This window comes from Aquila chrysaetos, chromosome 14 (genome assembly GCF_900496995.4).
Source record: "Aquila chrysaetos chrysaetos chromosome 14, bAquChr1.4, whole genome shotgun sequence".
NCBI classification, from domain to species: Eukaryota; Metazoa; Chordata; class Aves; order Accipitriformes; family Accipitridae; genus Aquila; species Aquila chrysaetos.
Genome location: NC_044017.1, coordinates 19,546,724 through 19,560,070, shown reverse-complemented (window position 1 = coordinate 19,560,070; position 13,347 = coordinate 19,546,724).

Here is a 13,347-nt window from a genome sequence, read left to right as displayed (position 1 = left end):
TGGAAATGCAAAAGACAGATATGCAATGTAATTTTAGTAAGGAAGAGTACCATCACAACTCCAGATTATGAAAACAAATACTGATAAACAAATACATTATCATTATTACCTGTTTTTTTTGTAATTGAGATTTGATCTCTGGCAGATTCCTATATAAATATCACATTTACAGTTCCAATACAACACAAAGTACTTGGCTTCTACAATGAGCATTACTGAGAAGAGATCATATGGTTAACTGAGGTGATCATGAATATTTTAATCTAATTACCAATATTGAGAACTCAGTAAATCCTTACTTACCACATATCAAATACAGTAGTGTTCTTGTACAAGTTTACAACAAAATGTCAACTTCCTAGTTCAAAACAAAGCAGAACAAAACACAAAAAAACCCTCAAAATTTTTCAAAACCATCATTTAAAAGCATGTGAAATATGTTCAAGAAATTGCTTCACAGCAATCGACACTGTGGGGTCTATTTGCCTCTCGATGTTCTGGAGAGTTAAGCATGATAATCCCCCACGCATTGAGAGGATAACAGGACCCTTTGTGTAGATTAAAAGCAGTTTTCTATTGATATCAGGGTGGTAATGCAAGAACAGCAATATCTCATGTGAAGGTCAATCTTTCACAATGCCACTAAGACATAAAATCTTCGTTTGAAATAACAGTTACCTTTTCTCTTTGCCTGCATGGTCCATGAATTTCCACACAATTCATTGAACCAGCAGCCAATGAACTATTCATTATTGAACCCAGTGATTTAAAAGTCACAATATGTACATCATTAATGCCCATTTGGAAAAAAAAAGTCAAATTCCAGAAATCTTGGCGGGATTTGAAATATTTTAAAAACATATTGCAATATCTACACAATAATCTTTGAATATAAAATCAGAATTACTTTGTTGCCAACTTTTTGATATCTGTAGCAAACCCCACCCTAATCCAAGGGAAAATGAACTGTTTATCCCCCTAACTACTGGAAGATATATGAGCTTGTCTATTCGGCATGTAGTTCTCCACTACTTCTGAAGGTATTGCAGGTTGTATCGCCTCATGTTCTACTACTTGTAACAGAATTTTTGTTAAAGCTGTTCCCCAGGTCCTCTGTACTGTACGTCACAAAAGAAAGCTCTTTTTAAAGAGCGAAAAAAGATACAAGAGATACGAGAAAGAACAAGAGACAGGAGAGAGGAGAGAGAGAAGGAGGAGGGGAGGGGAAAGAAAGAAACAGGGAGCAAAAGGAGGAAGGGAGGAAGGAAGGAAGGGAGGAAGAAGGAAAGGGTAGAGGAAAGGGAAAGAGCAAAGAAAGACAAAGAGAGGAATAGAGCCTGGTAGAAAGAGAGAGAGAGAATAAAGCGGAAGAGAGAGAGTGAGATAAAGGGATAGAGAAAGAAAGAAAGACAGAAAGAGAAAAAGAAAGAAAGAACGGAAAGGAAAGGAAGGAAGGAAGAAAGGAAGAAAGAAGACAGAGGAAAAAAGGGAAAGAAAGAAAAATATTTCTTTGTTCCTATGTTACAGAATTACTACCGCGTAAAATATTCATGTAGCTTTAGTTACGTTTGAACCTATAGCCTTTAAACACTTCAGCACGAAGCCTGAAAACAGCGCAACTTGCGAGAGATCGGCGCATCCTAAAATGCCGGCGGTGCTCGCTGGGCACAAGCGGGAGCGGCACGGCGCAGCCCGGGCGCAGCCGGCGAGCCGTGGGCAATAGGTGGCGCCTGGCCCCCGCCTGATTTTCCCTCAGCCCCTGCTCGGAGCAGCGGAAAACTCTTCTCCTAAGTGTTTCGGAAAAGCTCACGTTACTTTTTAAAAAGTTACATTCCTAATGAAAGACGGGAAATTTTGGTCAGTGCGTTGACTGGTGTTTTGCAGTGCTACAGGAGCGCCGACAAACTTAGGCCAGAGCTGCGCAAATCAGGGAATTAATTACTCTGGTACAGAAGTTTATATTTTCCAATATCATTGAGAAACTTGATCTTAATCCCTTGGTCGGTATAGCTTTTAATTGATTTTGTTTGTTTGTTTGTTTGTTTAAATTAGGAAGAGGTGTCATTTTCAAGAAAATTACCTTTTACGATTTGGCCACATTACTGCTAATCTGATTAGAGTTTTAAAACATTTCTATGAAAAACATCTATTGTTGGAACTATTTGTCTACATAATTACAATTCTTGACACAAAAAATGGCCAATATGGAGCTTTTGTTTTGTTGTTCTTACCATAATGAAAAAAGAAACTTTCCAATTATTATATAACATATGAAAAAGACCTTTGAATATGTGAGCAGACTGCCTATTAGTTATCTATATACTAATTTTAATGTGGCATGAAAAAAATAAATATTAAATCAAAACATGCTAACTGTAAGCCTGAAATCCTGGTTCATCTGTGAAACCTATTTTTACATCAGTGCTTAAAGATTTCATCTTGGTTTCCATAAGAGAGGAAGGGGATGTCTTTTCCTTGAGAACAGAGAGTTATTTAAAACTCTGCCTTACGTTCACAAAAAGGACAGAGTACATACCCATCTACACACATACACATGTGCACACAAGGGCACATTGTATATTCATACACAGAATCTTATTATTCCCAAAGTAGAGTTATTTTAAAAGCAGAGAGATAATTGATTAGCAGTGCAAGACATTTTCTAATGCTGGAAGGCAAAGGAAAGTTTCTTATCTAGTTTCTGTTATCAACATCTTAAAACGGAAACTACATTTCAAGAGCAAAATTATGATATCATGATAAGAAGTTTCAGCCATAACTAACAGTTTTGCATTGATTAATAACTGGAGTTGGAAGGTGAAAACAGCTTTCTTTTTAAGAGAGAGACTTTCTTTTCAAGGAGGTCGTCCCACATCATGGAAAGCACAAAAGTGAAGATCAAGTGGTTTATAATGTTTTTAAGCTAAAGTGGTGGATGTCAATAGCTTCATTCCATGTTGTTGCTCCGTGTGCTGCATACTTGAAGTAAATTACCAGATTAAAAAAGGAATTCATGTTAATGATTTACAAATTCCTGCAAGTTAAGATTTTTTTACAGAATGATAAAATGACCTGAGAATGATTTAATTATGGTTGATATATTTATAAACTATAAAAATACAAAATATATCCCAGAATCACAGAATGGTTGAGGTTGGAAGGGACCTCCAGAGGTCATCCTGTCCAACCCCCCTGGTCAAGCAGGGACACCTAGACCCAGTTGCCCAGCACTGTGTCCAGATGGCTTTTGAGTATCTCCAAGGATGGAGACTCCACAATCTCCCTGGGCAACCTGTAAATATCTATAAAGCAAGACTTTTCAGTTTGCTAGCTAAAGAACTGCAAACGTGATATTAGATTTGAAATTGGCTTCCCAAAATCACTACTGCAAATGTTTCCTGCCCACTTTATAAACCAAGGGTAGTCTTCCTATCTTTCCAGTAACTCTTCATTTAGACACACATCCAACCAAACAATATGTTTGTCCCGTTTGATTCCATAACATCTGTACGTGCTCTTTGGTACCCTGTGAAGATAGAAGAAATATGTGATACAAGTCATTTAGCTAATTAATATTTTTCACCCACCAACTTGGCACCCTCCAACATTGCAGGATTGTCACAGGAGAAAGATAGGATGTTTCAGTAAAGGAAAGATGATTAGTGGTGACTTGAGAGTAGAGATACCACCATGGGACAGAACAGAAAGAGAAAGGGAATATGGAGACAAGCATACTGAGGTAGAGCAGGGAGAGACCTTGCCAGAGACTTCACTAGGCCCCCTATTCATTTGAATTTAACACTCCTAGTCTAATAGCAGACACAACTTATTCCTTTTTTTTTTTTCTTCGTACACTCTGATTCAACAAACTGTACACATGGGAGTTCAAGTCATATGCATGCAGCAACATAAGTATTTGTGGAAAATGGACTGTAAATGGTACCCTCAATTATCAACATATTGATTCTGCAGGCCTAAGACTCCCATTCCTCTTATACACTGTTCTGCTAAATTTGGAACCAGTCTAAACACACTGCCACCGAAAGCTTGTTAAAACATAGACTGTTGCATTCAATAGAATATAATGGGTGAAGAGAAAGGAGCTAGAACAAAATCTAAGACTGTCATGTCTTATTTAAATGCAAGTTCACTTAATTTTGCCTTGTGTTTGAATCTTGCATTGCTTTAGGCTTGGATAATAAAGGAGGCTGGTCAGATTCACTTTCCTTACTTGCCAGTTTCTAAACAGTTTTTATTTTCAGGCACTTACACATTACAAGCATGAGAACAAATATAAACAGATAGATACATAGATCTTGTTATTGTTTCTTAATATGCTCACCCTGTAGCATATAGATAAACTTAGAACTATAGAAAATATTGCATTCACTAAGATTAAATACTTTTTTTTTTAAAGAGGTTCATCTGGGATTTTTTTTTTTTTTGAGTGTGAACATTTCCATTGATCAAAGCTTCCAATAAGAGTTATTTCTTAAACACTATATATTTGGCCAAATATATCATGCCACTAAAATCTGTGGAAACCGACTTAAAAGTCATACTTGTACTTGCTAAATATGTCTTTGCATCATATTTATGTGAAATGAATTGTCATTTACAAGTGGAAGTTTTGCTTTATGTCTTTTAAAATACATAATTATTTCTTATGAATATGTGTGTTTACAGTATACTCCATAATATACTGTAATTTACCAGACAAATTATTACTGCTTCACTATACTTAATGTAATAGCAATGATTAACTATGTGTTTGTGGATACATTTTCCAAGAGTTTTGGAATTTTATCAATGCCGTTCACTTTGATAATGCGGCAGCTGGGTAGCTGAAACTTCATGAAGTACTTTAAAGTTGTCATATCCATTTTTTTTAGGTTGGGTTTTCCTCCTAGGGATAAATTTAAATCTTAACTTAGAATTAAAGTTTCTCCAATATTTTTTATTTAAAATATTTCTTTTAATTAGTTCTTGGAAGATTAATTTTCAGAAAAATACAGGTTTATATATATATATGTATATTAAAAAAAAAATAGAATACCAAGTGATCCTAACTCGGGAATGATACCTGGAAATGAAGGGAAGAAGTAGACACAGTTTATTCCAGAATTCAACAAGCTCATAACTGGACCCTGAGCACAGAAAAAAGCATTACTATAGAATACTATTTCAATTAAAAGGTATCCCTTAAAAAAAATTGTTCAGTTTACTTGACACCTGTCAAAAAGCTTAGATGACAGGCATCATTTCTCAAACTGTTCCACCTACTAGGATCTAATCAATCTGTCCAATTTACCATTCATAATTTGCATAGTATACTGACTGCTTCAATCCATATTTTATCTTGTATTTTCTCATCATCAACTTTCAGTAATCATCAAAAATTTAAATAAGAATTTTATCATTCCCTTGATGACATTGGTGCATGAAAAAGAAAGACAAGGAAAACTAAGCTAACTTTGCATGCCAGTCTTAGACTTTTTTTAGCAAAAAGGGATAGGAAATCAACATTATCTGACTGTATTTTTAAAGTACAGGACAACAAATTTGAAGTTCTCTGAGGAACCACAGAACTAAGAAGGAGGGTGGTCTCATCCAAATCTTCATTTTGTTTTTTCATGTGGGATTTCTGTTGATACTTGATGTAGATGGCTAGCTGTAGAGACTGGAAGATTTTGGAAACTTATGGATACACCTCTAATTCATTTATTACCCAATTAGTTCTTAATTTAAAGTCTTAGTTAGACAAATGATGAGAGCTGTTATAACTTCTGAGATCTGAGAATGGATCCCCTTTTGCCATGCATTTCTTGTACTTGTAACATCCACCTACCCTAGCTATTATGTCCTCATTCTCACCATTAGACTGTATGTGTACTGTATGGACATTTCACAGTTCTGCTATTTGCTGGGATGTGTCTGTGTGTCCTCATTCTCACCATTAGACTGTATGTGTACTGTATGGACATTTCACAGTTCTGCTGTTTGCTGGGATGTGTCTGTGTATCTGCATGTTGTGGGCCACTATTAGCCAGTATATACATGCTTTGGAATTTGAGAAAAGCAGTTCGGAAATATAAATGCGTGAAAATGCTGGAATGTGATGGTTCCTGGTCTAAGTAATTTCTCCCTGGTTTCATTTTCTATATTTGCCCTTCAAAGTAGATCACTAAAAAAATTTCAGTTTGACTTTAGATATCTATGTATTAATAGTTAAATGCCTATAATAAGCTTGCTTTAAACAAAACCAAAAAAAAAAAAAAAAACCAACCCCAAAACTGCCAAAGTCTTCTACACCTTAATTCAACTTTGTCTTAAAACCCAGTTTAGGTCATTTGAAAGATTAACACTGCTTATGGAGACATTTGATCATCTGGTAACTAAAATTTTCATTGCTGCCCCAAACTACTATACATTGCCATGTAACTAAAACCCAGTCTGACAGGGACCTACAGTGAAGCAAGTTCCATAAGAAATTGCTTGTGTAGCTATATCATTAAAATACCTTTTGATTTTTCCAAGATCAATGGAGTCCATTTTAATGAAAAAAGAGAGCTATATATTCTTTCCAAGGATAAATGCACATCTAAAACTCGTCAGTAGTCAACAGAAAACTAAACATTTCCAAAAACTTCAGTAGTCATATGGCAGGGGGTATTGGCTACCAGTTACACACAGTTTGATGACCATGGGAAATTCTGTGATAAATCTATTGCTGCCATCAATGCAGAGTTATGTTCCTGTCTCTGCTGTTTTCTGTTCATTAAAACCATAGCTCAGCAACACCTTTCAAGTTTTCAGATTAATTCAAACCTCATTTAGATGTTGTCGGAAAATCTGCAGGTATGATTCTTGTGCCATTTCTAACCTACTTCAGCTTTCTGCCTCCTAACTTTCCCTTGTATTTTTACTGCAAAAGCTAGGTATATAAGCCAGCATAGTCCCCAAAGTTAAAAAGAACCTTTGAAACTATCTTTTGATAACCTATATATGCAATAAATTTTGCTGCCCTTTTTGCAGTTTGCCTTTAAAGCAGAAAATCACTGTGTATTTTGTCACAGAGGCTAATAAAGCTAATATAACAACCTAATTTAAAAATATAACCATACTGATTTAAGACACATGATTACAAGTTTGATGTCACAAACTTTAGTCATCAATGTAACATTTATGATTCAGTAGCTCTATTGTGTTTGCAGAATTAGCGGCTTGTTCTCTGTTAGAATCTAAGATGAATGTGTATATTAAAAACTCCTGTATTCACATTGCATAAATATGCAAGAGCATTTTTAATAAAATTCTTTATATCACCTTTCATTCCATTCTATTACGCTCACATGTAATATACCTAAATGGAGATCACCTGTAGAGATTGAACCTGAAACCTTTAATATGAAGTTTCTTCAATTTGAAATAAAGGAACTCAATCTGCCAATAACACTTGCAGATCATATTCTTGTGGTCTAGTCATTCAAGCCAATGAATACAATATAGATATCCAGTGTAAAAGCAAGATCATGGACCTATCTGGATCACTAGTTTTTAATTACTTCGGATATCAGTCTTTCAGCACTGACTGACTGAGTACTACAGTTATAGGTATGGCCAAAGGAGATTGGTTTGACTGGTCATAAGTTTAATTCCTGCTGATGCCCTGTTGTGGAGCCTGTTATTGGTTTACAAACAGAAAAAACAGAAAAATTTTATATATCTTGAGGTACATTTTTATTTATATACTGTATCGGGTGTAGGTGTCCACATGTTGGCAGCAGGGGGCTGCAGGGGCCTCTGTGAGCTGCTTCCAGCTGGTTCCAGCTGGCTCCAATGGACCCACCGCAGGGCACCGCTGAGCTCTGCAGCCAAGGTGGGGGTGCCTCGGGCAAAATATATTTAAGAAAAGGCAAAATGCTCCACAGCAGAGAGGGGTATGAGGAAAAAAGGTCTGTAAAACTGCGAACTGCAAACAAAGAAGGAGGAGAGGAGGTGTTCCATGAGCTGGAGCAGAAGTTCCCCTGCAGCCCATGGAGAGACCACAGTGGAGCCGGTTCATCCTGGAAGACTGCAGCCCATGGAAGAGCCCAAGCTGGAGCAGGGGAAAAACATGAGGAGGAAGAAGCAGCAGAGAGGTGCTGTTATGGACTGAGTGTGGCTCCCATTCCCCATGTCCCTGTGTCACTTCAGAGGGTGAGGAGTTCAACAAATTGGGAATGAAGGAGTGAAGTTGAGCCTGGGAAAAAGAGGCAGAGCCAAAGGCATTTTTAATTTTTGACTTTGTTTTTCACCATCCAACTCTATTTTTAATAAATGGGCAGTAATTTAAATTAATTTTCCCCAAGTTGAGTCTGTTTTGCCTGTGACAGCAATTGGTAAACGATCCCCAGTCTTTATCTTGACCCATGAGCTTTTCCATCTTCTTTTCTCCCCCTGGCCTGTTGAGAAGGTGGAGTAAGAGAGCAGCTGGGTTGGCTTCTGGCAGCTTGCCAAGGTCAACCCGCCACAATGTATACGTGTATATACACACACACACAGCATTTTAGGTATACTACTACTAATTTATATTTCAAACAAACAAACAAAAAAAATTGCTTTCTGCAATGCAGTTACCAAGATAATATCATTTTAGTTAACTATCAAAAGCTCACTGTAATGATGTCATTTGGGGTTTTTTTTGTTGTTGTAAGACCAAACTGAATTATTATTAAACTGAAATTCTGCAGAAATATCCTGATGATCCTACAGATTTCTTAGTTTTCTAATGAATTGTGTCTTCCAATCAGAAAAGAAAGATTTGAGGATTGTCTTCCCTACATCGTTTAAAACTTAATTAAATATATCTGTTAAATTAGAGTTAAAAAGAGACATATGGGCCAGATTCCCAAGTAAATCAGATAACTCTCTGGACTTGAATAGATCAGAACCTATTTGTTCTAGATGGGGTCTGACACAAAGTATCTATTTCTAGTTTAAGTTTATAAACCTCACTTTGTTAGAAATTAAAGAACAGAAAGGATAAACATTTCAAAAGTAACTATTACACTTCTAATGAAACAACAACAAAAGCAACTTTATTAGGTCAGGTCAGGTACGATGAAATAATACGATTTAAGCTAAAGATGCATTATAAATCAAAATATCCCCTAGTATGAACTGTAGCTCAGTTAATAATTACAAATTAGAATATTGGGAAGTAAAGAATGACATAATGATTTTAGAAGTATTCACCCCATGGGTGTCCGTGTAAAAATAAATGTCGATTTACTGGCTATGAAATAATTAAATTATGCTTGAAAATCCACAGCACTGTAACCGCCAATCTAGTTTGCTGCATGACTTTCTCAGGATTACACTACAAAGCATTTGTCCACAGCAGGTAAAATTGTTCTTGCAACTCTTTGCAGTTACTGAAGCTTCATATTTTACATTGTTTTGCTCAGGAATCTATCACATCAATTTTTTTTTTTTTTTTTTTTTTTTTTTTTCTGAAATGAACCGATGAACCAATGTTTCTTTTAGGATAACAGTAACAGTTAATATATAGTAATGTCTTTATTGATTTCTTCCAGCTGATCTTCAATTAGTACTGCTCTCTAATGTAAGTTTAGCACTGTAGGCTTTTCTAGAATGTGAAACAGAACAGAGGCAGAAAAGAGCAGTAAAGGCAGGCATATTAGTTGCAAGGTTCATAACGCTATGCCTGTCAGGCACAAATACATCTTTTGTTTTTTCCCTGAAAAGGCAAGGGCAAAGCTAAAAGGTGTTAGGACAGTATCTTGGCCCTATTCTAGCTAAAAAAAAAAAAAGAAAAAATGTTATTTCTGTTTGTGAGGAGGAAAAGAAACACTGAAACCATGGAAGGAAATAGACGGGTACTTGTTAGTTTAATTCTTGAACACCAGAAGTTTATGAATACAACCCAGGAGTTGGAACTGCAAGACTAACTGCTAGACTGACTTCAGAAGGATGGTCTGTAAATTCTGGCCTTGCCCTAAGATTATTTTTTATCTTATTATTTTATTTTTCTATCTAAAAACCAAAAATTGTCACAGAAAAAGAGTACTGAAGAGAGAATTTCAAGATACATCTCTTCATCACTATGTTCAGATTCATCCCATTCATTACTGCCACCCTATACAAATGCCTGTCTGTGCTGGATATGGAGAAAGGCAAACGGAGCTATGCTCCTGAATTCCAAGAGACAATGTCTTGCTTCCATATGTGCCTTTCTGAGCAGCAGGCTAAAAGAGAATTTTTTAAAAGAAGAAGAGAGTGAGTTCCTTTCCTTTATGTTTCCCTCCTCCCCTATGTCATTTGTGCACTACTGTAAAAGAGGAACTTGGACAAAATCTTCCTTGACAGACAGGGATTGTACTCAGAAACTCAGGTAAATATTCTGATCACTGAGCTTTTATATAAAAATGAGGGCTAATCTTTTTCTTCTGACCTCTTATATGAAAGCAGCTATGCTTGCACTGTTTAGTAAGCCCCATTCTACTTAAGTGCCCATGGATTTTCTCTTAAGAAGCCCTAGTAGCTGAAGTGCTTCTGATTAGATGTAAAAAGGACTAGTTTCTGAAATCTGGTGGGATTTCAGCATCATGTATGCATGAGATACAGCCTCTCAAAAGAAGTAGCAGCTCTGTACACTTAGTTGTCAGATTTGTAGCTTTCAACTCGGGGTTTTCAATTGAAGGACCTAATTCCAGGGATCCAAGTCCTTTCTTAGATCTGGCCATGGTTTTGCACAGTATATTGTTAAGCACCTTTGCAGTTATGGCTAGCCTTGCCAGCCTATATGGCTCGAAACTTTGTGAAGGTAGAGTTCTAACTGAAACCACACCCATCCTCAATTTCCCTTTTTTGGTAGGCCAGCTATATCATTCTGGGATCAAGCCAAAGTGCTGGCTGACACCAAAAGCATAATCAATCAAAGTGCCAGCTCAGGTAGTTAATGTAACAGTAGAGACCTAGAGAATTTGAGGTGTAATTGCATGGAGAGTTGGCAGGAGTAAATACCGGTGTCTACACTACAGACACCTCCACTGGAGTTAGTTGAGTGACTAGCTGAGCTACTCATTGTAGCTTCTCCTTACAGTCAATGAAAAGCTTGCATGTTTAGTGTAAAATATACTTATGTATACATATCAAATGAGTCAGAAAAATGACTGTGAAAGAGTCTAGTTCTCTCTGGCTTAGACAATTGCCGTCATCTGGCCAGGATAAACCCACAAAATGGCTTTGTTAAATCAATTGATAATACCCCCCACCCCCATTTTGACATAAACAATCTGTTTACTGCCAATTCAGTTATCTTGGGTTTTTTTTTGCAGGAAAGCAACTAAGAGGATGGCTGTGAAGAAGTTCTGAACTGACCTAAATTAGTAAGAATTCTCTGACCCTTCTCAGCATTAAGCCTTTGAATAGCACAGATTCCAAAGGTCTTCCAGTGACCCTAAATGTTGACATTGTTTCTTCACCCCATGTTTCAGTGCGAATACCTCTGAACACAAGATTTTCTTTATCTAATAACAGACTTGACAAGAAACATGAATAATTGAGGATTATCTATGATACTAAAATAAGAAAGTAGTTTGAAAGAGTGAATTCATGGGTTTTGTGGATAACTTCCACTGTTCCTCTAAAAGCATAGCTATCCTAGGAGATGGAAGATAACTGGAGACTGGTTTCCAGGCTTATTAAAATATGCATCATTCTCCATCATTAGATTAGATCAGAAAAATATAAAACATGATCAGGAAAATATAAAACATATTTGCAGATTTTTAAAGCTATTATATGCATGAAAAATACTATTATTTTATTATTATTGAAAACACAGAGTTAATTAATTTTGCCACATCTCTTTAGTTCAAAAAAATTTAAGTAAAATGTTAAATAAATTATCTCTGCCACAAACATTGGTATGTATTTTCCATAAAAGACAAAGAAATTCTGTTCTCTGAAGATTATACTAGTATTAACCTGTTATGGTTGAAATGAATATGAAAATACAAATATATTAAAATATTTTTCTATGATATATATAGTAAATAAATTGCTCAAAATCACTCCAAAGCATGTCTTCTTAAATTAAATAATTTACAAGTCTTTCCAATGTTCTAAATAAACCCACGTAATTCCTATTCCATATTTACATAAATAGTCTGCATAATTGTTCTTTTAGCATGGTTACTGCATTGGTTGATTTGACTAATATTAAATATGTATGAATTTCCTGCTATTCCCTAGGGCGCTCAGAAACAAGATGAATCTCAAGAGACTGGTTTAAAGTTTAAATTTAAAGAAAAAAACCCTTACAGATCCAAACATCTTTGAATATATTTTCAATTGTTGAATTCTAATTTTCACCTCAAGTATATATTCAATAAATAATTATTACTTGAAGATTTACAAGCAGTGCCAAGATTAAGTAAATTATTTGTGTATCTTTTTTCAAGCTTTTAGACAGTTATACATCCACCCAAACAATAAGTAGAATGTGATTGTTCTTAACCATACTGACTTTTTGCAACACTGTTCACAGTGATGCATTAAAATTTTTCCAATCCAGCTGACCAAGTGACTAAGTTTCAATATTAGTCTTGGAAAATGCAATACTTATAACACTGTTCTCCAGAAATTGCTATATTAGCTAGCTGCAGATAACAACTTAGAATAACTATCAATTATAACATTTAAATAATACAAGTAACATTTTGTTCATGCTGATAAGGAGTTAATAATTTGTTATACGTGAAAGAATCTTGTGAGTTACAATACAGGTATTGTCATTGATGGACTTGACTTTGTTACAAGTGGTGAGTTTATGCAGAAGTCAATGGGTTTACAAAGTATAGCGTCCTGTTAAAAGAAGGATGTATTTTTTTAAGCCTGATACCCTTCAGTGTATAGTATATACGCCTCGTTATATTACTTGCTCATGCATTCTCAAGAATGCCTTAATGTAGTCTTACATACTGTACTAGCTGAAGCCATGACTGCATATGTATGTATCTTTGTCCTTCTACAGTTTATCATATTATATAATTGATAATGACACTATGTTGAATTTCCTGGGAACATTGAAATAACCTTTGATAACTTCTTAACAAAGACCTAATCTTACACTCTTTGAGTGCACTGTAGGCATATGATGTAGAGTGGCAAGGATCTTAATGGCCAGAGGACCAGATGGGAAGCTGATCCAGTGTAGCCTGTTAGAGCACTGTATCACTGCAGGTAGGGGAACTCCTAGCTGAAGTTGTTCTAAACTGCTTCTTAAACCAGTTCTTAGGGAGCTAATGATGAAGCTCTCCAAAAGTATCTGCACTGTAA